Source organism: Lissotriton vulgaris, chromosome 4_1, assembly GCF_964263255.1.
Source record: "Lissotriton vulgaris chromosome 4_1, aLisVul1.2, whole genome shotgun sequence".
NCBI classification, from domain to species: domain Eukaryota; kingdom Metazoa; phylum Chordata; class Amphibia; order Caudata; family Salamandridae; genus Lissotriton; species Lissotriton vulgaris.
Window position 1 is genome coordinate 2,124,067,357 of NC_141691.1, and position 24,574 is coordinate 2,124,091,930.

Below are 24,574 nucleotides of genomic sequence, written 5' to 3' on the forward strand. Positions count from 1 at the left end.
TAGAGCAACTACTGGAAATCATTACAACAAACTCAGACCCTCACTCAAATGACATTTTCTTAGGGGACTTCAATCGTCACTCGGAAAACCCTTTAGAAAAGCAGGTCCATGCAATTAAAGATTTCTTAGCAGACCAATCCCTGTTCCAAGCCTGCACCCTACCAGTCCCACTAAAGGTACAATACTTGACTGGATAATTTACAAAAAACAAATAGTTAAACTATCTTGATTGTTCCCTATGATTGGTCGGATCACCATATTATTACCTACCAAATAACCGCCACAAAAAAGAAACCAAGATCAATACCGATAGCACTGAGGGCATTTGCATTGCATCTAAACAACACACCTGGTCCGGAATTGTCTATTGGCTGCTCACTCCAGACGTCCTCACCTTGACCTCAGATGCTACCCAACTTCCCAGGTCTCTGTCCGATCTTGCTCTCGTCTGGCTGGAGTTCACTATTCCACTAGCCCTACCCCAGTCCTTCACTTGGCAGCCGAGCCCGCATTCTCTCCTTGACCCTGCCTTCTGGAACAATATCTGGATGGATACCCTTGATTTCTATACACACAATGAAAGATCAGACTCTTGCTTGCTTCCACTGTGGGAGCCATTTAAAGTTGTTGTTTCAGATCACTGCAAAGTGAAGCAGTCAGGAATCCTTTATGTGTGCCACACACAACTTGCCACATTTGAAAAGTTATTGTGTTCACTTGAACTTACAATCTTCTAATCACAAAATCAGCAGACACATGCAAATCTTCATCAGAAGCTCTAAGGAAGAGGGGGTTTGAGAGATCCATTATTTCAGTACAGAGGCAGTGATGAGATGGTATGACAAAGGGGATCAGATGGGTCTCCTCCATCAGCCCTGGGCAAACTTGTGCATGACAGAACTCATAGACAATCAACACAGCCCCTCCAATCCTAATGGATAGTTCATGTCATGCCAATGTTCTGTTACCCCAGATACAGCAGCCCTGGATGCCTTATTTGAAATACTCCAACTCCTCTGGCTAGACCGTATGTACTGTACGTACCTTGATGCCCCCTTCTCTGTGCCAGAGGGAAAGCAGGCGATTCAGGCCATACCTGTAGACAAGGAGCCAGTTCTGGATGGGCGCACTGTAGGAAGCTGGGCCTGTATATACTATTACAAAGCAATACCAGAGGTAGTCTGAGCTAAAAGTAGATTATACCTTACTCTTTATTTGTGGTTGTTTGGATGAGACGTAAGGCATTATCATAAAGTAGTGTTAAGCATGTATTGTACAAATTCAGGCAAGTAATGAAGTCCAACACTCAAAGACCAATTTACCTTTAAACATTATTATTAGAACCAAGTCATAAGCAGAATCATACTTTCAAAGACAGGGTATTACGAATACACATTTGTCATTAACTTGGATTTGGTACCGGTTTGTAACTTCGGCAAATAGACAGTCAAAAGTAAATCATTGTTACTTTTTTTACATATTGGTACATTTCATAAGGGAAAGGAAAGAAGGTAATGTGTTTGCAGTATAGTTACAGTTTTGCAATATTACTCCATGCAGGGGCACAAAAGTGACCGGTTGTGGAGTGTGGGAACTGTACAGTAAGGTTGTTGGTTTGGGATTGCGGTTCATTAAGTGGTTTGAACAAAATGCCCCTGGAGTCAAGATTAGCACTTTATGGCCCAATGGTCAGAACAAGAACTACACTGCCAGTGGCAAAGAGGAGGCTAGGTGAGTTGAAGAATGCAGCCGTTAGAGTTCCCAAGGATTCTCAGTGGAGTCCTTCATGCTTAGTCTATGCTGCAGATTCGGTCGGGATCCCTGAGAGTTGATCAGCGGTTAATGAGGCTACTGGGGTCTTTAGGAGTTGATGTAATGTGACCACAAGTGTTCGCAGATTGAGTGGTCAGATGGTCATGGTTGGTTTTCTTGGACTGCTTTGGTTAGAGAGTCAGTTGGGGTGTTGCCTTTGGTCGAAGTTGGATAGAGATTCGCATATATTGACAGTGGTCACTGGGATTTATGAAGGGATCACAAGGAGACCTCCTTAGGATATAGGGCCACTCAGGCTCGGGCTGCCGGGAGGTGAGTGGTGAGGACTCACGGAGTCGGCCAGAGTCAGAGTCAGAGTAGGTTGGATTTGAGCAAATCCAGTGTTCACGGGAGACAAAGTCTTTTTGACTGCATGGGCAGTGGAGGTTCTTTGGATAGTTGAGAGCTGCTGACTGGAAGGTACGCAGAGGTTCTGCTGCAGGAGTTTGAGGTTGAGATAGGCCGGTAGCGCGGGGACCAAGTTAGTTGGTGTCGTCATTTCCTCTCTCTGAGTAGCTGCTCTGTCATTCTTCTTTTTGTTTCTTCTTGTCCGCTCTGGTCTGAGGAGGTAAGGTTTGGAGGAGCCTCGAAATACTAATTGTAGGGGATTTTCAGGTAGGTACATCTCAGAACCAATGGGACTCTTCCTTGAGTTTGTTAGACTCCGTAATATGCCACTTGCCAGTGAAATGGGCCATAAGCCTCACTCTGGTTGCCTGGGTCCCCATCTTTAAGATGGCGGGGACATAGAGTTGTATTTCGCCTCACATCCTCCAGCTAAATGCTTTGGTTGCCAAGAGGCCTGGGGAAGCTCACAAAGGCAGCAAGCATTTGAATATTCACTTTCATGACCCTGCCCATCCTGGGGGAGGAGGCTTGGCACTTCCTGCCAGGATATGCATTGATTCAGGCACCAGAGAGCAGCAGGCCCTCGACCAAGGAATGCAGGATGGTGTCTGGTGGTGCCAGCTGGTCAGCTGCCACTCAGCCAACACACTAAAGGTGGGTCGTTCTTCAGGGGGTATCTCTAAGATTCCCTCTGAGTTCACTTTCCATTAAATCGAACACTGGTATCAGTGTGGCTTTAAAGTGCTGAGAAATTTTGTACCATTATGGTGTTGTGGAGTTTGTGATGACAAACCTCTATACCATATACTCGTTATCGCATTACTGCACTTAAAATGTCTAAGAATTGAGTTTGATATTGTAGGGGTACATGGCTCATGCAATTGTACCATCAACACTAGTATAGTGCATGCAGCTATAGGGGTGGCATACCTATGTCAGGTCAGTGGATGGTAGGGATGTATGCTATGCCAACTCTTCACTTTGTTCTACGCCAAAACACGCAGCCTGAAATAGCAGTGTGTATGTGTATACAGGTACAGGGGCGCTAAGGGTTGCAAAATGAGTGCTGCAGCCCTTAGAGGCCTTTTCTGGTCACAGTGCCCTTGGTATCTATGGTACCTTTTACAAGGAACGCACATCTGGCTAAAGAGTTTCCAAATGGGTTTTGCTGCAGTACAATTTGAAGAAAGAACATAGGCCCTGTGTAACTGTCTGGCAGGAACCCAGTGCACACTCAGTCAAAGTACAGCAACATAAAGCAAAAGGCGGGTGGCAACCATGCAAAAAGGGGGCCTTTCCTACACACACCACATCATTTTATGAGGAGTGCACTTGCTCCTTATCCCACATGTCCTGGCAATGTATGATAGACTGTCCCAGTGCCAACTGACATCTTCCCTATGGGAAGTGGACATTATCTCCATGGTTAAGCCTGACAAGCCTGCAACAGCTGGGACTCCTATTGACCACAATCACTGATAAACCTTGACAACATTTTTAATTTGCATTTTTCAGAGGAATTGCAAGTTACAATCAACTTGAAGTTTGAAGAATTTCAAAATGGCATTCTGTGAATGCATAATGCATTGCATTTAGGGAATCGTAGTTTGCGATTGCCTAACTGTATTTGCAACAAATGATAATCGCAAAATTTGCAATTACTTTTCTTACAAATTGCTTTTGGGTTGTTGCATCCAAGTGGCAAAATAGTGTTGCAAAGGGGCTGCTTCTGAAATTTGGCCCATTTGCGAAAGGTATTTGGCTTGATGCATGTGGCGCTTAGCATCTGGCTAATCAGATGCAACAATTCCATGCCAGCTGTGCCTCAATTTCACTGGTCTGCAGATTCTGGTGTATATGTATTCTGATTACGCTCACTGTTATTGGGCCATGGCTAGTCAAAAGGAGCAATTACCAAACTAGTTCAAGCTGCCCTTGTTGCTACAAGGCAGATTTGCCATTGCCAAAATGATTACCCTACACACGTTTCAATGTTTATTCGTAAATATTCCACTTCTTGAAGTCCTTTTGTTCTAACTTAGATTTCCAGGCAAGGGTACAATGGGAAAAGTTAGATCTGCTATTCCTGCTATTCCTGCAAGTTATCTTCAGTGTTCCTGATCTGTGCCTTTATGATTACTGTGCTCTTATGGATCTACCCCACTCTCTTCCAGCCACACAAAATGTATGACATTGTTCTGAATTTTGTCCATCAACTGTTGTTTTTGCATTTGTCATCCCGAGAGGGACAAGTATGCTCAGATGTGAGTCCCATGCTCTCCACACCAATTGAGTCAAGCTGTCCTGGCTGATGACGGCTGATAGCCAGAAACCAGTCCTAGGATTCTTGATTCCAGACCAGGGAAGACATGGCTTGGCAGTTTGGGCTGCTCTGTTCCCATGAGGCACAGGGTCAAGGCTGATTTGCATATGTCCATGTCTGAACTGGGGTGGTGTGGAGTGCAAAAAATTATGGATTTATGCCCAGATCTCTGTATTGGGGGAATGTATGACATTGTTCTGCATTCTGTCCATCAACTGTTGTTTTTGCATTTGTCACCCGAGTGAGATGGGTATGCTCAGACGTGAGTCCCTTGCTCCTACACTACTGGAGTCAAACTATCCTGGATGATGTCAGCTGATAGCAAGAAACCGGTCCTAGGATGCTTGTTTCCGGTGGAGGGAAGACATGGCTTTACAGTTCGGGCTGAACTGTTCCCTTGAGGCACAGGATCAAGGCTGATATGCATATGGCCATGTCTGAACTGGGGTCATATGGAGTTTGCATTTGTCACCCCGAGTGGGACGGGTATGCTCATACGTGAGTCTCATGTGCTCCACACCACTGGAGTCAAGCTATCCTGGCGGATGACGGCTGATAGCCAGAAACCGGTCCTAGGATGCTTGATTCTGGTCCAGGGAAGACATGGCTTGGCACTTCAGGCTGGACTGTTCCCATGAGGCACAGGGTCAAGGCTGATTTGCATATGGCCATGTGTTGGACCTGCGGTGGGCAAGCCCAGCACAAAGGGGGTAGCTTGGCTCAAGTGTCAAGGCAAGTGAAGGCTGTCGTGTTAAGCCGGCTTTGACCCAATAATATCTCCTTGTACAACCACCAAAAAGAAGGACACCACACCACTGTTGTAGAAAAATGCGATTCCTTTATGTAAAAATTCTCTGTTGTGAATGGGTTCAATTAGGAAAGCACATACACATTTCTTTTGTCCACAATTTGCTGGGTTTCGATTTTGGACTAAATACAATAAATAAGCTCAGGAATAAATATAATCAATACATAGAATAAATATCAGGAATAAATACCATCAATAAATAGAATAAATATCACTTTTGTTTAGCAGAATAAATACTGGTTCATTTAAATAAACAACCACGTGTTCATTCTGGTATCGCTGCCACCAATTAATTACTTCAGGAACATTACACTTGCAATGCACTTTAAGTTGGAAAGATAACTCTTACAGTTTATGATGGTTTCACCAATCCTATACACAGGCTTCTCTGGGCACAAAAGGGGTGTTGGGACTCTTTAAGAAACACACAGGGTTATGTGCGTGTATCTAAAAGGCAAGGAAACACAGTGAACACTTCATTTACACTCAGCTGCCACCGGGTTGAGATCTCTATTTGCCGGTGGGGTCTAAGCGCACCTATGGGCTTTACCACTGCTTGCACTCAGGCGGCACCAGTTCAAAGTCTTTAGACTGACGAACGGGGCTGCCGAAGATGGTCACATAATCTTCACGCTCAGTCAGTTAAATGCCGGTTCACAGTTCCTTTATAACGCTGCTTCCCACCTAAAGAAACGGGCCCACCTCACATCGGCTGCAATCGGAAAGCGATTCAGTCGGGTTCAGCACTTCTCTCACCAGAGATGGGTTCTCAGGGGCTCCACGGACCTCCCTCCGACTTCCTCAAACAGGGATGGTTCCCGCCCACAGCTACAGCCGCTGATTCACTGGGGAGGGGCAGAGACAGTAGTCCCGCCCAACGAAGGCCGGCCTTTCCCCGCCCCGGCGCACCACCTCACCTCCGTCTGCGCTGGAAGCACTCTACGCCGGTGGAGCTCGTAGACGTCCGAGCTCCTCGCTGGAGGCGCCTGTCACAACGAGGCACAGAGGACGCTCGCGGTCGGGGCAATCTTGCTCTCGCCTCTCGCCTCGCGACCCGAGTCTGTCGTAATTCACCACCGGGGGGGCGGGGAGGCACACGATTACGGCCACAGTCTCTTGGGGGTAACAAGGCAATTTCTGGGCAGGTGCTGTAGGTGCGAGGTCACAGCACACACAGCTGACTGGAACGCCAGTCAGGATCCACGCCAGTGACCCTTGCTTGCTCTACTGCCCGCACTACCAGCCGCCTCAGGGGTCAACAGGGCAGGTGACAATCTGGTGTCAAGTCTGGAATCTCCTTCTTCACCTAGATCTGGAACATCATTATCCTATCTAGTCTTCTGGACATCTAAAATGGCCGCCAGGGACTGGACCTTATATAGCCAGTGCCCTGAGGTGCTGGATCGTGCCAGTAGGTTCTAGAACCTTCTTTAGGCTAAGCCAATGACATGGCACTTCAAAGAGGTATTTGGGACCCTAACAGCCACCATACTGGGGTTCTAGAGCAGCCATTTTGTGTACCTGAGGAAAATAAACTAATTCTTGTCAGGAATGCGCGCCAAGTAAAAGGGTGCTAAAACCTTGAAAGGTCAACGTTCATGGAGGCTCCAAGGGGAGTCACTCACATGAGGAAAAGGGATGGCCACCATTTTGAGGCCATACATACAGGTTGCCAATCCCAGTCTATATTGTCACAGGTTTCGCCAGGTGTCTTGTAAATAGGTGCCAAAAACCTTGTGAACAACTGGGCGTCAAGGAACATCTAGCCCCATGAAACAGCACACAAAAGGTCCTGGTAGACAAAGAAAAGCAACAAATTTTGGGAGGTACAGGGGAACAAAATAAATCATAGTGGTGAGGGGACTCTCAGAAGCAGACGGGTCTAACACACGTCCCCCCCCAGCTGAAAGTGGGGAGAGCTACCCAACCCCTTGGGAGTTCTCAACACTAAGGCGGAAATACCTGGAGAGACCATCTGCATTGGCGTGGTCAACTCCGGGTCGGTGTTCCACCCGAAAGTCCATTCCCTGTAGGGAAATAGACCACCTCAACAGTTTGAGGTTTTTCCCCTTCATCTGCATGAGCCAGCGAAGGGGTCGGTGGTCTGTCTGAACAAGGAAGTGTGAACCAAACAAGTATGGTCGCAGCTTCTTCAGTGCCCAGACCACCGCAAAGGCATCCCGTTCAATGGTACTCCACCTCTGTTCCCGGGGAAGCAGTCTCCGTGACAGAGAGACCACAGGTTGATCCAGGCCCTCTTCATTGAGTTGCGATAACACCGACCCAATGCCAATGTCGGATGCATCTGTCTGGACAATGAATTCCTTCGTGAAGTCTGGAGCCTTCAAGATGGGAGCGTTACACAATGCTTGTTTCAGAGTGTCGAAGGCTCGCTGACAAGCCTCTGTCCAGATGACTCTCCTGGGTTGCTTCTTGGCCGTGAGTTCAGTAAGGGGTGCCACGATAGTGCCATACCCCTTCACGAACCGTCTGTAGTAACCTGTGAGGCCCAGGAAGGCTCGGACCTCAGTCTGGGTCTTGGGGGGTTTCCAGGCCATGATTGCCTCAATCTTCGCCTGAAGGGGCTGCACCGTTCCCCTGCCCACCAAGTGACCTAAGTACACTACTGACCCCTGTCCAATCTGACATTTGCTGGCCTGGATCGTCAAGCCAGCCCTTTCCAGGGTTTGGAGAACGGCTTGCAAGTGCTGCAAGTGATCCTCCTAACTGCTACTGAAGACAGCTATGTCATCCAAGTAGGCAGCAGAGAAGGACTCCATCCCTGTGAGGATCGTGTTCACCAACCGCTGAAAAGTGGCAGGAGCGTTCTTGAGCCCAAAGGGCATGACGCAGAACTGGTAGCGTCCATCAGGTGTGGAGAAGGCTGACCTTTCCTTGGCTCCATCAGTCAGGGGAATCTGCCAGTACCCTGCAGTGAGGTCAATGGTACTGAGATATTGGGCAGCTCCCAACCGGTCAATTAGTTCATCCGCCCGAGGGATCGGAGGAGCATCCATTTTGGCTACCGAATTTAGTCCTCGGTAATCCACACAGAATCGCAATTCTGGTGTGGCGCCAGGTGGAGCAGCTTTGGGCACCAAAACCACCGGGCTAGACCAAGTGCTACTTGAAGGTTCAATGACTCCTAGCTCCAGCATCTTAGCTACTTCTCTTCGAATGCTGGCCTTCACCTTGTCAGACAGCCGGTAAGACTTGGACTTCACAGGTGGGCTGTCTCCTGTGTCCACATCATGGGTACACAGGTGGGTCTTACCCGGGACAAGGGAGAACAGAGGAGCGAATGACCCCAAGACCTGGCGACATTCCTCCTGCTGCTCAGGAGTCAGGGATGGTGAGAGTTTCACTCCCTCCATCAACCCATCCTTTTCTTGAGATGCAAAAAGGTCAGGGAGAGGCTCTGTGTCCTCTTCCTCTGATCCGTCAGTCACCATAACCAACATGACTTCGGGACTCTCGTAGTTGGCATGTAACACCCGATGTGGGTGCCGAGGGGTCTTCACGTCCACCAAGTAGGTAGCCTTGTCCATCTTCTCCAACACCTCATAGGGGCCTGTCCAATGGTCCTGGGGGGCACTCAGCTCCCCAGGCTCCATCACCCACACCTTCTGACCAGGCTCCAGCTCCACCGGGTGAGCATTGTGGTCATACCACGCTTTCATCACAGACTGGCTGGCTTCCAAGTTGTCAGAAGCTTGCTTCCACAACTTAGCCATTTGGCTCCGGAAGGCCAGCATGTAGCTCACCACGTCCCGGGGAACTTTCCGAGGAGACTTTTCCCAGGAGTCCCTCACCAGGCTGAGATGTCCACGTACAGGGTGCCCGTACAAAAGCTCAAAGGGGCTAAAGCCCACTCCCTTCTGCGGCACTTCCCTGTAAGAAAAGAGCAAACAGGGTAGGAGGACGTCCCATTTCCTCCGCAGGCTTTCAGGTAGACTTCTGATCATACCCTTCAAGGTTTTGTTGAACCTTTCCACAAGGCCATTGGCCTGTGGGTGATAAGGAGTGGTAAACCTGTAGGTCACCCCACACTCCTTCCACATTGCCCGCATGTACGCTGACATGAAGTTGGTCTCCCTGTCAGACACAACTTCTTTGGGGAATCCCACTCGGGTAAAGATCCCCATCAGGGCCTTTGCCACTACCGGTGCAGTAATGATTCTCAGAGGTATTGCCTCCGGATACCTTGTGGCATGATCCACCAGTACCAGGATGAACCTGTGACCGGATGATGTCGGTGGATCTAGGGGCCCAGCAATGTCGATGCCCACCCTTTCAAAGGGGGTGCCAACGACGGGAAGTGGTTCCAGGGGATCCTTCAGCTTCATCCCTGTTTTCCCACTGGCTTGGCATGACACACACGACCGACAGTATGTGTCGGACGCCACCCTCATTCGAGGCCAATAAAAGTGGGGGACAAGCCGTGCAAAGGTCTTGTCCTGTCCCAGGTGTCCTGACAAGGGAATCTCGTGAGACAACTCTAATAGGAAGGCTCGTTTACACTGTGGGACTACCAGGGCCCATGACAGTCCGTGCACTGGCGCCCTGGGCTCACTGTAGAGGAGATCATCCTCCCAGTAAACACGATAGTTCCGAGACTCGTTACCAGCTGCCTGGGCTTCAGCCTGTTGCCTCAGACCCTCGAGGGTGGGACATTCCCTCTGTCCCTTGCTCAGTTCCTCCCTGGATGGTCCCCCCTCCACTCGCCACTCAGCGGGGATAGGCAGATCCTTCAACGGAACCATGTCCTCCTCCGCGGACTCCGGGTCCATCTCCTCTGATGGCCTATCCGTCTCACGGGGCACGGACATCTAGGCAGGCTCCTCCTGTCCTCGAGATGCTCCCTCATCGGCAGCTGAGTGGGCAATTGTTCCAGGCTCCAACCCATGCGACTTTTCCTCCCGAGCAGCCGCCGACCTGGTACTCACACAGGCCCAATCAGGTGTACCCAGCATCTCAGAATGAGTCCGGTATTCCACCTCCTTCCAAGCATTGTGATCCATATCATTGCCCAGCAGACAATCGACTGGCACGGCGGGGCTTACGGCAACTCGAAGTGAACCTGCAACCCCTCCCCACTCAAAGGGAACCTCAGCCACGGGATAGTGGCTCATTCTGCCGTCAGCCATCGCGGCTGGATGAAGTACGCCTGGAATCACCTGCTCTGAGGACACCAGATGACTCCTGACTATAGTCAAATTGGCTCCTGTATCTCTCAGAGCTTCCCCTCTATGGCCATTGATGGTGACCCATTGCCCATACTTGGTAGTATTTTGGGGCACCTGGATCTTTGGAACCACCTCCCGATCACCCAGGGACACTAAGGTGACACCCGCCCACTCCCTCCCCTTAACTAAGGGCATCTCCTCCCCGAGTGCTACACTAGCAACTCCCGGGGCCTTTCCTCCAGTGGGAGGGGGTGGTCTCTTTGGGCATTTCGCATCTCCCTTATAATGTCCAACACCACCGCACTCAAAGCAATGGACAACCCTTGGCTGCTGACTCTGGCCAGGATTAGGGTTCTTTTGTGGGCTAGCCTTAGAGTTGGAGAAGAAACTTTTCCCCTTAAAGTTATTTTGGGGGCCTTTGGAGAACTCCTGTTTCTTATTATCCCCCCCTCTTTCTTCTGGGAAGCGCCCTGTCCGGACTTCTGAGAATCTCCTCCCGTCCCCTTCGTGGACACTCGGGTACTTACCCAAATGTCTGCCTCCTCAGCAAGCTTACGGGGGCAACTAAGTTGGCTGTCTACCAGGTGCTGCCTCAGCTCGGGAAGACATTTCTCAAGTAGATGTTCTATGAGTATTAGATTGTACAACCCTCGATAGTCTTCCACCTCACTACCTTGGACCCACCCATCCAGAGCTTTCTTGGCATAATCCAGGAAGTCAACCCAATTCTGTGAGCTCAGTTTGTGGCTGCCCCTAAACCTCTGCCGGTATTTCTCGGGGGTCAACCCAAACTTTCTGATGAGCGCCACGTTCATGGCGGGGTAGTCGACCTGATCCTCCCGGTCTAGGGCCAATAGGGCATTCCTACCTGTAGGAGGCATGTAGCGATACAATCCACCACCCCAATGCTTCTCATGGATCCCATGGGCTCTTAAAGAGACCTCATAGGCTGCCAGCCACTTAGCTATGTCATCTCCAGCTGTATAACTGGCTACCACGTCCTTGGGAAAGTGAGGCCTGAGCTCCCTTTGCAAATTCCTTAGACTCAACACCCTCCGGAGTGATGTTATGGGCCCTGAGGTCGAGCTCTCGTAGCTTGAGCTCGTGTTCCATCCTCTTCCCTTCCATCTCCAGCTTGGCTAACTCCCACCTCAATTGTCTTTCCTCTCTTCTGTCAGCTAACTCGGTCTCTGACAACCCTCCTGTTGATGCACTGCTGCCCTCCCGTGAGGCTTCCTTGGGGCTAATTATCATATCACCCACCCCCAGGGGACATTCCGCAGTCCTCTCAATGACAGTACCCCTATCTGACTCCTCCTCCTCTACCGTTCCCTCCAGATGCGCTTCCACCCAGGCTCGCAGACTAATACGGAGCTCCTCCCTTTTGGCCCCTCGCCTAACGAACACTCCCCTTTCCTGACAGAACTCCTTGAGCTGCGCCACAGTATAGGTCTCCAGCTCTGACATATCGAATTCCATCTTGTCAGTGAAAAGTGTTGACAATCACCTCGAAGTAGGTTACAAGGATAGGAACTCTGAGGGTCACCTCCACCCACCTCCAGAAGAGAATTTGGAAAAAGCTAAATATTGAATTGGAGGGCCGCTGGGAGAAAACTCTGGGTGTGTACCTGTGGCGCACACGGAATTATTATGGGGTCCAAAACAAGCAGTGCTCATGATCCCACCCGTTGAGCACCAATTTTATGTTGGACCTGCGATGGACAAGCCCAGCACAAAGGGGGTAGCTTGGCTCAAGTGTCAAGGCAAGTGAAGGCTGTCGTGTTAAGCCGGATTTGACCCAATAATATCTCCTTGTACAACCACCAAAAAGAAGGACACCACACCACTGTTGTAGAAAAATACGATTCCTTTATGTAAAAATGTTCTGTTGTGAATGGGGATCAATTAGGAAAGCACATACACATTTCTTATGGCCACAATTTGCTGGGTTTCGATTTTGGACTAAATACAATAAATAAGCTCAGGAATAAATATCATCAATAAATAGAATAAATATCAGGAATAAATACCATCAATTAATAGAATAAATATCACTTTTGTTTAGCAGAATAAATACTGGTTCAGTTAAATAAACATTCCCCAGTTCATTCTGGTATCGCTGCCACCAATTAATTACTTCAGGAACATTACACGTGCAATGCACTTTAAGTTGGAAAGATACCTCTTACAGTTTATGATGGTTTCACCAATCCTATACACAGGCTTCTCTGGGCACAAAAGGGGTGTTGGGACTCTTTAAGAATCACACAGGGTTATGTGCGTGCATCTAAAAGGCAAGGAAACACAGTGAACACTTCATTTACACTCGGCTGCCACCGGGTTGAGATCTCTATTTGCCGGTGGGGTCTAAGCGCGCCTATGGGCTTTACCACTGCTTGCACTCAGGCGGCACCAGTTCAAAGTCTTTAGACTGATGAACGGGGCTTGCCGAAGAGGTCACACAATCTTCGCGCTCAGTCAGTTAAATGCCGGTTCACAGTTCCTTTATAACGCTGCTTCCCACCTAAAGAAACGGGCCCACCTCACATCGGCTGCAATCGGAAAGCGATTCAGTCGGGTTCAGCACTTCTCTCACCAGCGACGGGTTCTCAGGGCCTCCACGGACCTCCCTCCGATTTCCTCAAACAGGGATGGTTCCCGCCCACAGCTACAGCCGCTGATTCACTGGCGAGGGGCAGAGACAGTAGTCCCACCCAACGAAGGCCGGCCTTTCCCCGCCCCGGCGCACCACCTCACCTCCGTCTGCGCAGGAAGCACTCTACGCCGGTGGAGCTCGGAGACGTCCGAGCTCCTCGCTGGAGGCGCCTGTCACAACGAGGCACAGAGGATGCTCGCGGTCGCGGCGATCTTGCTCTCGCCTCGCGACCCGAGTCTGTCGCAATTCACCATTGGGGGGGGGGCGGGGAGGCACACGAACACGGCCAGAGTCTCTTGGGGGTAACAAGGCAATTGCTGGGCAGGTGCTGTAGGCGCGAGGTCACAGCACACACAGCTGACTGGAACGCCAGTCAGGATCCACGCCAGTGACCCTTGCTTGCTCTACTGCCCGCACTACCAGCCGCCTCAGGGGTCAACAGGGCAGGTGTCAATCTGGTGTCAAGTCTGGAATCTCCTTCCTCACCTAGATCTGGAACATCATTATCCTATCTAGTCTTCTGGATATCTAAAATGGCCACCAGGGACTGGAACTTATATAGCCAGTGCCCTGAGGTGCTGGCTCGTGCCAGTAGGTTCTAGAACCTTCTTTAGGCTAAGCCAATGACATGGCACTTAAAAGAGGTATTTGGGACCCTAACAGCCACCATATTGGGGTTCTAGAGCAGCCATTTTGTGTACCTGAGGAAAATAAACTAATTCCTGTCAGGAATGCGCGCCAAGTAAACGGGCGCCAAAACCTTGAAAGGTCAAGGTTCATGGAGGCTCCAAGGGGAGTCACTCACATGAGGAAAAGGAATGGCCACCATTTTGAGGCCAAACATACAGGTTGCCAATCCCAGTCTATAATTAATTAATATTGTCACAGGTTTCGCCAGGTGTCTTGTAAATAGGTGCCAAAAACCTTGTGAACACCTGGGCGTCAAGGAACATCTAGCCCCATGAAACAGCACACAAAAGGTCCTGGTAGACAAAGAAAAGCGACAAATTTTGGGAGGTACAGGGGATCAAAAGAAATCATAGTGGTGAGGGGACTCTCAGAAGCAGACGGGTCTAACACCATGTCTGAACTGGGGTGGTGTGGAGTGCAAAAACACGATGGATTTAGTCCCAGATCTCTGTACTGGGGTGAATTTATGACATTGTTCTGCATTCTGTCCTTCAAATGTTGTTTTTGTATTTGTCACCCTGAGTGGGACGGGTATGCTCAGACGTGAGTCCCGTGCTCTCCACATCACTGCAGTCAAGCTTTTCTGGCTGATGACGGCTGATAGCCAGAAACCAGTCCTAGGATGCTTGATTCAGGTCCAGTGAAGACATGGCTTGGCAGTTTGGGCTGGAGTGATCGAATGAGGCACAGGGACAAGGCTGATTTGCATATGGCCATATCTGAACTGGGGTGGTGTGGAGTGCAACAAAACAATGGATTTAGGCTCAGATCTGTACTGGGGTGAATGTATGACATTGTTCTGCATTCTGTCCATTAACTGTTGTTTTTGCATTTGTCACCCCGAGTGGGACGGGTATGCTCAAATGTGAGTCCTGTGCTCTCCACACCACTGGAGTCAAGATGTCCTGGCTGTTGCCGACTGATAGCCAGAAACCGGTCCTACGATGCTTGATTCCGGTCCAGGTAAGATATGGCTTGGCAGTTCGGGCAGGACTGTTCCCATGAGTCACAGGGTCAAGGCTGATTTGCATATCACCATGTCTGAACTGGAGTGGTGTGGAGTGCACAAAAATAATGTATATAGGCCCAGATCTGTGTACTGGGGTGAATGTATAACATTGTTCTGAATTCTGTCCACCCACTGTTGTTTTTGCATTTGTCACCCCGAGTGGGACGGGTATGCTCAGACGTGAATCCTGTGCTCTCCACACCACTAGAGTCCAGCTATCCTGGCTGATGATGGCTGATAGCCAGAAACCGGTCCTAGTATGATTTATTCGGCTCCAGGGAAGACATGGCTTGGCAGTTCGGGCTGGACTGTTCCCATGAGGCACAGGGGCAAGCGCGATTTGCATATGGCCATATCTGAACTGGGGTGGTGTGCAGTGCAAAAAAACGATGGATTAAGGCCCAGACGTCTGTACTAAGGTGAATGTATAACAATGTTCTGCATTCTGTTCTTCAACTGTTGTTTTTGCATTTGTCACCCCGAGTGGGACAGGTATGCTCAGACGTGAGTCTCATGCTTTATAACCTCTGCCTTCAAGCTATATTGGCTGATGACAGCTGATAGCAAGAAACCGGTCCTAGGATGCTTGATTCCAGTCCAGGGAAAACATGGCTTTACAGTTCGGGCTGGACTGTTCCCATGAGGCACAGGGTCAAGGCTGATATGCATATGGCCATGTCTGAACTTGGGTGGTGTGGAGTGTAAAAAAATATGGATTTAGGCCAAGATCTCTGTACTTGGGTCCATGTATGACTTTGTTCTGCATTCTTTCCATCAACTGTTGTTTTTGCATTTGTCACCCAGAGTGGGAAGGGTATGCTCATATGTGAGTCCTATACTCTCCACACCACTGGAGTCAAGCTATCCTGGCTGATGACGGCTGATAGCCAGAAACCGGTCCTAGGATGCTTAATTCCGGTCCAGGGTAGACATTGCTTTACAGTTTGGGCTGGACTGTTCCCATGAGGCAAAGGGTCATGGCTAAATTGCATATGGCCATGTCTGAACTGGGGTGGTATGTAGTTAAGAAAATGATGGATTTAGGCCCAGATCTCTGTACTGGGGTGAATGTGTGACATTGTTCTGCATTCTGTCCATCAACTCTTGTTTTTGCATTTGTCACCCCTAGTGGGACTGGTATGCTCAGATGTGAGTCCTGTGCTCTCCACACCACTGGAGTCAAGCTATCCTGGCTGATGATGGCTGGTAGCCAGAAAACAGTCCTAGGATGCTTGATTCTGGTCCAGGGAAGACATGGCTTGGCACTTCAGGCTGGACTGTTCGCATGAGGCAAAGGGTCAAGGCTGATTTGCATATGGCCATGTCTGAACTGGGTGGTGTGGAGTCCAAAAAAATGATGGGTTTATGGCCAGATCTCTGTACTGGGGTGAATGTATGACATTGTTCTGCATTCTGTCCATCAACTGTTGTTTTTGCATTTGTCATTCCGAGTGAGACGAGTATGCTCAGACCTGAGGCCTGTTCTCTCAACACCACTGGAGTCAAGCTATCCTGGCTGATGACGGCTGATAGCCAGAAACTGGTCCTAGGATGCTTGATTCTGGTCCAGGGAAGACATGGCTTGGCAGTTCAGGCTGGTCTTAGTCGACACGCATACAAATACACCTAAATATGGCCTCCACACCCAGAGACTGAAGTATTATTCACCGGACTCACTGGGGACGAAATAAGCTGAAGTACTAGGTCCCCTTTTAAAACTGCTACTTATTTGTGTACAAGGAATGAGAATCATGATGGCCCCACGTCGAGGAAGTTGTCTGAGTAATTAAAAGAAGCGCACGAAGCACACAGCGCCAAAACGCGCACACAGATAAAACAGGTACGCCTTTTTTCGTGTGAACGTGAGCAGGACAGAATGTAGATAATAGACTGAAAAGAAAAAGTTCTTTGTGGCTTGCAGGCAGTGATCGGTCACTTGCAGATATAACGACCAAAGTGTGAAAACAAAAACAGAGATAGAGAGAAGTGCCCACACAGGGATGAAAACACATGCAGGTATGTCTAAAAAGGGATTGAGCATTTTGGCTACCTAGCTTATCACACCTACAAATGGTGATGATATGACCCACTTACATTGTAGGTAGCATTACAGAAGAATCATAGAGTAACAAATGACCCTGTGGACCGGCGACAAGCTGGAGAACAGGTAAAAATGAGCGACAATAAGAAACTAAGGGAGAACTACCAGGGAGGAGAGAGAACTAAAACAAAGTTGTTTTTATGTATATTTCACAGACAAACACAAAAAACAGAGCCCTGAAGAGAACCCGAAAACTGATGTCATTGGGTTTGAAACGCGTCGGTATATTAAGAAAAACTGACACTAAATGTCTAGTAGACCAATGAATCATTCGTGGTTTATTGAACTTTTTTTGCTTTAATTTGCTGTTAATTGAATCTTTAGTTTAACGTGACGTAGCCCTGTCATGGTGGTATCGAAAAAACACCCCATGAAGATCAGTTGTTTGTTGGCAAAAGTTGGATGTGAATTGTATATTGTATATAGATGTAATGTGGAATTGTATTGTATTTATTTGTAAAGTGTTTACTGTTCAGTATTTTTCTCACACATGAAAATACAAAAATGATGAAATAACAAAACAAAGAGGTATGAATAAAGGATACCTAACAAACTAAAAAGTAATACTAGCTTGTTTTCCACAATTTTGAGGATAAAAAGAAATTTGTAGTTGGTAATCCTTTATATTATTGAGGACTGTACCCATGAGTCACAGGGTCAAGGCTGATTTGCATATGGCCATGTCTGAACTGGGGTGGTGTGGAGTGCAAAAAAACGATGGATTTAGGCTCAGATCTCTGTACTGAATGTACTGAATTGTGAATTGAATAGTGGCCACCTAGTGTACCATCACAATGCTAGAGGACAGACTGAGAGGTAAAAAGTTTGATGTTAAGTGTCCAAAGTAAAGTGGAAAGATCAGTTGCCGCTTGCTCATATTGCTCAGCAGTCTGATGGCCGACGTTGTTCATCAGTGTGGAGATAAGTGTGTTTCTCCAACACCTACAAAACAGCCGTAGAAATAAATGTAAATGTGTTCCTCACAAGACTTTTATAAGCACTTTCAATGTTTTCTTGTAATATTCTATATTTTTTTCCTATGCCAGAAGAAAATATTGTTATGTCTTTGCCTGGACTGTTAATTTCAATCCTTTAGTCAGTGTACTAGGAGAAAGCTATACAACTTCACAGGATACCATTACATATTAGACTGTAGAAAATCACACAGCCTCAGAGGCAGGTAAAGGACACTCATGTGGATTAGGATGATCAAAAAGGCGAGACACCAACATTACTCCATTTCTCCTGTGCCATCCGTAGCAGGAATAAATTCTAAGGACCTTGCTCCGAGTGCCCCCTGCGGCCTCGGTGGTGTCTTTGAAACCTGCTGGTTGTGGATCTGCCAGCCAGGGAGTTGCTAGAACCAGATGTGGAGACTCTGCTTGTTGGCCACTGGAGTTTGGTCTGATCACGTAGCTCTGACTGGCTGGGTCTCCTCATGAGCATGAGGCAGGGGGGTGCCTGAACCCAGCACTTAACTGAAGCCCAGGCCAGACAAAAGAGAGGCAAATTGCCCATATACCCACTTCTGGCACAGTTGAGATGCCCCTCCCCAGCCTTTTTAAGTTTGGCTATGGGAGCTGATGTGAGCTTTTGAGCTGGGTCCCCTACCCCCTTTCATGAGGAGCCGAATAAAAGAAGACCTGAGGTAAATTTAGCTAGGCCTTATGGGATTCTGTTGGGAACTCCACAAGAGTGTAGGGTGAGTGACCTCCCCGCACTATTGAGGGGAAGGACCCTGTGTGACCTCAGGCCTCCCTCCTTCTATCTTCTAGCTTCCTCCTGGGGTGGCAGCATATGGTTTCCCCCTGAAGTCTAGGTAGCTCTAAATTGATGTTGGAGTATTTTAGTGATGGCCCAAGGCTAAAGTGACACTGCCCACACTCCATACTCTTGGTTCAGACTGCTGGTGCTATCTCTGACTATGGTTCTCTGGGGCAAGCGGGTCAGACCTTCACCAATCACCAGTCCTGCTGATCAGTGAGCCAGAATGAGAAGTGAGTCCTTTGAGACCACTAGGTAAGAGCTTGTTGGCAACAACCAGGGCATCATGCTTGACACAACCACAGGCACTATGGGTCCCCAAGCACAATTCAAAATGGACACATACACTGCCCCAAGGGAGGAGCAAGAATTGCCCAGCGGCGGAGAATCTCATGAATCGATATCACACAGTGGGTACAACACTTCTTCAATACTGTAGGTCATTCAGGACTCCAAGTCAGTGCTGGACAACAAGATTAGAAAGGTTAAGGTTGAAATAGCCCTATATTGTGCTAGATCTCTGATTAGCTGTAGACTGAGTAACAGACACGAAGATAGAATTTCCATGCTGGAAAACTTGGTGCATGGACTCTCCTCTGAAGTATCGCGCATATCTCACCATGGAGCAGAGGATTCTGAAAAGTGACTTGTTGCAAACATCTCTGGCTTATTGGGTTCCTGGAGGGAGCTGAGCACACATAATTCATAAACATTTCTGGAGCAATAGATCCAGTCATGTTTGACATTTTTCACTCTGCCCCCTACTTCGAAATTGCAAGCACCCACAGGTCACTGGCTAAAAAATCTCCTCTGGGAGCCCCAATTACTCCTATGATAGCCAGAATTTAGAACTAGAGAGACAGTGATGCCATCCTGAATGGGGCAAGGGCAAAGGGTCACCTAATGCATCAATCTGGACACATTCTGATCATCCCGGGTAATATCTGTCATGTCTAATCACAGCTAAAACTGTATGATCTATTTAATCAGAAATGATGGAACATGAATATCTCATGCATGCTCATCTATCTCGCACTGTGGCCAGTGCTTCATGATTCATAATAGTTCTTCTTTGATACTCCACAGGGGACATGGGCCTAGTTTAGAACTTATTGCACCGACCAATCCTTCGAAGTGGCAGAAAATCTCTAAGGGAAAAAAGGTACCTACAGAGGCGAGGTGTCACAAAGAATCATGATTGTGAAAATAGGGCTCCTTGAAAACTGAGGCCTCCACAGAGTCTAAGGGTGAACATCAAAAGCAGACTGACGCTGACACAGGAGACACTCTTTGATACCACCACTCACTAACAAATAATGATGATCAAGTTGGGGCTCTAAGATAGTGGAAGGCTTATCCGGTGTCTGAACTGCACAACTAAATGTTGCACTCGAGCAACATTCAAAAAACACAATGATGGAAAAAGGAGGAACAAATTCTGCACTATTCTCAAAATAGGGGACAATTAATTCACCTATTTTCGTGCCAAATGTTCACTGTGAAGTTAATCAAACATTTTGTATATCATCACTCACATAAGGGGACATGATTACACATTTTATTTTTTGTAATCAGCACAAAAATTATTTTTATCTTATTTCGTATAGTCTTTTTTTCTTTCAAACATACAAAATAAAATAATATGTATATTTCAATATCAATACTTATACACCACTCTAGCAACATAGCATCCTACCAATGTACTTTCCACAAATTACTCCTCACGCAGAGCTTGGAATGGGTTAATTGTATTCACCTTCTTTTTACACCTATACCATGACTGTTCTGCTTTTTTAATTGACTTTTGTTTTTTTAATTGATTTTTTAATCATTTTTAGCTTACAGTCATACAAACATGTACAATAACTTACCACAAAGAGAGTAAATAGCATATGGTAAATACATTGTATCCAATACTAGAGAAGATAGTATGCAAACATGCATCTCAGAAAGACGGCCATGGGAGAGATTAAAAAACTAAAGGGGTAGACAACTGCTATCTGATTACAAGGCACAACATAGAGGATTGTTCAAATAGGTGGTGGCATATATTACTTGTTAATAGGAGCAGCTGGGCACATTCCTGGAGTTCAATATGGTGCTAACGTCTCTAGGGATAACAAATAGCCTTTAAATGGGTTCCAAATGTATATGGGCCATCCTGTAAGGGGTTGCACCATAATGAAATCAACACATGTATTGTCACAGTATGTGGGGCTTTTCAACCATGCATGGACACTTGGACTATGTTTAGTGCCCAATGCAGTGCAATTTCATGTTTTACCAGCAGAAATGCTATAGGAGTGAATCTCTTTTTGGGATATTGTGCAAATATTCAAGAGGGCCATGAAAGGTTCTGGTGAAATTTACACTTCTAATTTTTCACAACGTTCACCACGGTTTGTGGAGTACGGGTTGGTGAGCATGGTACGAATGATGGGCAACTGAGTTGCAAAAAATACAGCTGAAAATCAGGCACTACAAACCCGCCTCTATCATATGAAAGTTCTAGTGTACACCATTGTACTTGGGTCCTACAACCGACCTGAACCAATTACTATTAGTGGCTATATAGGGTGTCGAAAAAGTAATTGGTAAAGGGGATGGGTAATGATGAGAGAATGGCAAGATGGCCGCTGACTGAGTTCATTATAGCCAGCACCAACCTTTCTCTCCTGCGCTGTGAGCTAAGGTAGAGCCCTGAGATTTTTTAACCTCAAAAATGACCCAGCTTCATTTTCTAGGATGGCCGTGATGAAAGCAGGAAAACAGAGCAGGTTTTCAAAGCAGTAAAATACCGATTCTTGCTGCCTTACCTGTTGGACTCACCTTCATGCCCTTATGTTTGACCTAGTGCGATCTCAATCCACGGCAATCCCAGTGCTGTCTTCCAGCAAAAGCTGCATGGCCAGCTATGGGGAGGTGGATGTCATCTGCTGGCGGGCTGGTCTCAGGATCAGAGTGCTGTCGGTCATTCGCTGGGAGTGATTTTCGGCAGTCTGCTCATACCTCGGCTTTTGCTGATTTGCCATGGGATCGTGGTTCGGGTGAAGCGCTAGTGGTGCTCAAACATGTCTCTTAAGTCAAGCAAGGCACCGAAGGCACAGAATGTTGAATGTGCGGCAATGGAGTGCAGCAAAAGGGGAGATGATGCAGGGGGCTGCCCAAAAAATTAGAGAGAAAAAGGAAAAAAAAGAGAAGAAAGATCTTCTTGCTGGGTCCGACCCAGAAGGAAAAACTGGGCAGGCACAACGTGGGCTCCTAAAGAGAGCTGAGGAGGCTAGTGTACCAGAAGCTGGTGTGGTAGGGGTTGCCGTGGGAACACTATTAAGAACGGCTGCTGCTGGAGAGTGTACAATGCGTCAGATGTTAATGGAAGAGGCATTTGGAAGTACCGGTGCTGATGGGGGGACCTCTGCCACTATGCCAGCAAGTGATGCGAATATGATGTCTGTCACTAGCCTCGACGTGATACATGCCCGGGGTCCAGTCGCAAACGATGTAAACACTGAGGCACCTGAGACTTTGCAGCCAGGAAACCCGGCCTACCCTGCGCCCAGTGTGATGCATTCTGGAACAGGTAGTCCCATATTTGAGACAATGACACAAATCGCCCTAAACATAGAGGGGGGCCTAGAATCAACCAGCGCATACTCCTATGATAATACAGCTCCTGCCAAGAAAGCTGTGGGAGATATAGAAATGGCACCAAAAAGAGAAAAGACGAAACGTACTTCTATGGAAGAGGCAGAAGGGAGTACATTTTGGTGCTCCCTTTTAAATAGGGGGCAGCGTCAAAATCAATTGGTATTGTGGAAGGAAGGCCCATTACCCTCCCCTTTCACACTAGAGTAGAGCGTGAAAGTGTGCTTTAAATGTGAGGCGAGGTCCCTATAACCATCAAAACCTTACTGACATTGTGGTGGCAATGGGGTCATCTAAATATGCCCCATAGATATAAGACAGCTGTTGAATGAACTCGCAGTGAGCGTGGCTTGCCATCAGCCTCTATGGCAGTTGTGTCTAACTGGGGTCTAGTATCAGGCTAAGGTTCCCCCAGGAGTATGATATCATCATCTGCATTGCCCACTATGGACAATAGATCTTGAAAGAAGTCCAGGGTATTTACATTTGGGGCATACACATTAACCAGAAACATGCGATGGCGAGTCAGGGAGCGTGCCACTATGATGTATCTCCCACCCTATCTATAATGCTGGCAGTGAATGGAAGAATTGTAATTGCTTGCGTATCTATGTATCTATTCATGTCTTTATTCATATATTTATATATGTATCTACTTTTTAAATAGATTTGGTGGCTTGTAATAAAAAGAATGCTGAAATCCTTTTGGTGCCGTTGTGATGTAAGTATTAGAGGGATGAGTTGAGGGCAGGCTCAGATTGTTGAGTGCTGACTTACACACAGCAGAATACAGACATGTAAAATTACTCTGTGTGTGTGAAGTACGTATTTTTGAGTGCCTAGGCTGCGACTCTAAGCTTTTACATTATCTTTTTTAAACCCATCAGCAAGCAGTGAAAAATAACTAATTTTCACTCAATAGATCTTAGCAATTCATATAAAGACCGTTTTTGTCACAGAATGTGGATAATGGTTGCTTGATTGGATTCATTATTTAAAATTATTAAGTGATGATGGTTTTGGATGCTTCAAAACAAATGAATGTTTTCAGACCTTAATGAAATTCCAGATTACCACTAAGGCTGTCATTGAAGAAGAGTGCTCTCTACAAATCTAGTAGCCACTTCTACTGAAAATGGAGGGGAAGTGTAATTCTGTCCAAGAAGTGACCTTTGAGCAGAGAAATGCAATTCAGTTCTGGAAAGGTTCCGCTTGAGCTGTTTCTGGGAGCTCATTGTAGGAAAGAGTAGTATTATGCAGCGATGCTGGTTAGGCATCACTAATAATAAATTGTTGCATTTACCTAAAAGAATAAAAAGACAAGAGGTATTTGCCAAAACAGGAACAAGTTGGTTTAATTAGGAACAACAACCGAGTGAGTCTTACAAGAATGCCTTAAAGAAAATCTCTTGGTGTAAAAAGCTTTGTCTGACTTTCGATACATCTCCTAGCGTACATCAACATTGTCTTTACTGATATTGACAGAGTTATGTATGCTGAGATCATAGCGTACATGGACATTCTTTCTACAGGTAACAATGTTTTCATTCGTGCATAGATTATGGCATACAGCAACATTGTTGCTGCCAGTATTGGGACTATGGTGCGGGCATACATTGGCATTGCATTTATGGGTATTGCATTGTTATGTGGATGCAGGTTATGGCATACATTGAAGTTGATATTGCCATTTTTGGAACTGCACATATCATGGTATTCTATGACGTTGTTTTTACCCATTCCAACATAATAATCTCACAATTCCCCTAAATTGTTCCTTTGGATTCACACTAATGAATTGCTATCTCAGATCTGCTGGTGTGGAAGAAAGCAGTCAGGCTTTACTAGCAGAAAATGTTTTAAGAATGTGAGTTTACCAACATGGACAACAAGAAATCTGACAAAGATTTATATAAATAAAGCAGATCCTTATATCAATTTAGACACTAAAACTAAGACAATTGGTTAAGTATAATGGGAATTCTAGACTGTAGAAGGCAACATACATCAGTGCAATTCAATAATGTCAACCTCTAACCCTGAGATCAATGGTGAAAAGCACTAATAACAATCAGTAAATTGCAGGTTGAATTGCACAGAACCCACACGGGGTATGGTGATGCAGGTCACAGGACCAAACCAACAAATTTCACTGTTTCCTGACTTATAGTTTCTAGGTGCTGAGTTGCTATGACTGTCCCTGGTGCTGAAGCACAAACTATGGTTTACAGC